Consider the following 2,870-nt stretch of genomic DNA (forward strand, 5'->3'; position numbering starts at 1 on the left):
AATGTCAATACTGCCCAAAGCAATTTACACATATAATGCACCCCAATCCAGATTCCAATGACATTCTTCAAAGAGATGGAAAAAACAATTGCAAATTTTATATGGAAAGGAAAGAGACCCAGGATAAGCAAAGCACTGCTTAAGAAGAAGAATAAGGTTGGAAACCTCTCATTCCCGACTTCAAAATTTATTACATGACTACAGTGGTCCAAATAGCTTGGTACTGGTACAATGAAAGATGCATTGACCAATGGAATAGAATCGAGAATCCAGAAATTAACCCATCCACATACAGCCAACTGATTTTTGACAAAGTACCTAAATATATTGCATGGGGAGGTGATAGTCTCTTCAACAGATGGTGCTGGCAGAACTGGAAAGTGATATGTAAAAGACAGAAACAAGATCTTCACCTCATGCCTTATATATAAAAACAAACTCAGTATGAATTAAAGACCTAAATGTGAATCCCAGAATTATGAAGGCCATCAATGAAAAAATAGGGACAAATGTGAGGGCCCTAATACAGGATATACAAGACTACCAAACATTTTGAAAAGTACACAAACAAAAGTAGAAAAAATAGATGATTGGAACATACTAAAAATTAAAAATTTATGTGCCTCAAAAGACTTCACCAGAAGAGTAAAAAGAGAACCCACAGAATGGGAAAAAAAATCTTTTGTAATGACACATCAGACAAAGGACTCATTTCTAAAATATATAGGAAACTATAACACCTCTACAAGAAAAAGACAAATAACCCAATCAAAAAATGGACGCAGGGCATGAACAGACATTTTATCAAGGAGGAGATCCAGGCAGCCAACAAACATATGAAGAAATGTTCATGATCACTAGCCATTAGAGAAATGCAAATCAACAATGAGATATCATCTCACACCAACAATTAACAGCAAAGATCAAAAAAGTCGTGGTGGTGGTGGTTATGTGTCATGGAATCAGTTCCGACTCATAACAACTCTGTGCAGGGTTTCCAAGGCTGTAAATCTTTACGGGAGCAGAACACCTCATCTTTCTCCCACGGAACAGCTGGTAGTTTCGAACTGCTGACCTTTGCAGCCCAATTCATAGAGGACAATGAATGTTGGCAAAGATGTGGAGAGACTGGGACATTCCTACATTGTTGGTGGGATTGCAAAATGGTCCAACCTCTCTGGAAAACAATATGGCGCCTCCTCAGAAGGTTGGAAATAGAAATACCTTGTTGTTGTTGTCAAGCGCCATCGAGTCAATTCTGACCCATAGCAACCCTGTATAGGGTTTCCAAGGAGCTGCTGGTGAGCTTGAACCAACAACCTTGCAGTTCAAACAACTTTGCAGTCTGACACATTAGCCCACAGTGCCACACCAGTACTCCAGAAATACCTTATGATCCAGCAATTCCTCTACTTGGTATTTACCCACAAGAAATACGAGCCATAGCATGAGTAGATATATGCACACCAATGTTCATAGCAGCACTATTTACAATAGCAAAAAGATGGGGACAGCCTAAGTGCCCATCAACTGAAGAATGGATAAACAAACTGTGGTACATACACACAGTGGAATATTATGCAACCTTGAAGAGATAACAAGGAAGCTGCATGCCACCGCATAACATGGATGAACCTTGAGGACCTTATGTTGAGTGAAATTAGTCAGTCACAAAAGGAGAAATACTGCATAGGACCACTACTGTAAAAGACTAAGAAAAAGAACCCATACTAAACGGGGGGAGGATTCTTTGCTAGTTACTGGGATGTGGTAGGTGAGGTGGAGAGGGAGGGGAAGGTAGAGCACAGGGCAGGGAATAGACACAGGATAGTTTGGGTGCTAGGGACAGGGGCAATACACAAGAAAGGGGAGGGGAATGGAAGAACAAAGCGAACGGGAAAACAATTAGGCAGGTTTGCAAGGGCTAAGTGGAACAGAGGTAAATAATGTTGTATGCAGATCCTTAGAACAACAGGGCTCTGGGATGCAGGGAGTGAGACATGGTTGGAATGTGGAAGAGGGGGGAATAATGTTAAGATGCTTGGCTGTCTTTTGAATCTTGGATTCATTATAAAATACACACTTGAGGGAGAGAGAAAGGAATAGCCAGAAATATTACCATAGAAAGCTTGTAAGTCTGTCTTCTGCCTATAACTGATTTGTTGTTGTTAAGTGCCATCGAGTCGGGTCCGACCCATAGTGACCCTGTACAGGGTTTCCGAGGGTATAAATCTTTACGGGAGTAGAAAGCCTCATCTTTCTCCCGCGGAGCCGCTGGTAGTTTCGAACCGCTGACCTTAAGGTTCGCAGCCCGATTCGTAACCACTACGCTACCAGATTGGAATACCTAAAATGGGACAACGTGCCCAATGAAAGAGGCCTCCTACAGAGCCTCTGCATTACATAAGACTAGAGGTGGAATCCTGAATCCCATCCAGAAACTTCTGAGGTGGGAAATTTCCACTTGAAAGGACAAGCAGACCAGCCTGGAGCGGCTAGAAGAACAGAAGGTACTTCTTGAAAGGAAGACCAACAAGAAAAATACAAAACAATATAGGCAGACCCACTGATTACTACAAGACCAAGCAAGTTGCTCACCCAGGAGACATCAAGGCAAGTGGTCAGGTCCCCTCAGGGCAAACCGCCTTCCAAGACCAAGACTCAAAGGGAATACACATTCTGATTGGTAACCATGTTCGTCACATAAGGGGAAGTGAGGGAAAAACAGCAATGAAGCGGCGAGCTAAGCCCTACAACATTCAATAGACTCTTGTGAACATGGGTGGAGACCTGGTCAGCCAACAGTGTGGCAAGACCTGGGGACTCTTGGGCCCAGAGTCAGTGATATAGTCACAGAGGACTAGAGTGGA

This window comes from Chrysochloris asiatica, unplaced genomic scaffold (genome assembly GCF_000296735.1).
Source record: "Chrysochloris asiatica unplaced genomic scaffold, ChrAsi1.0 scaffold00344, whole genome shotgun sequence".
NCBI lineage: Eukaryota > Metazoa > Chordata > Mammalia > Afrosoricida > Chrysochloridae > Chrysochloris > Chrysochloris asiatica.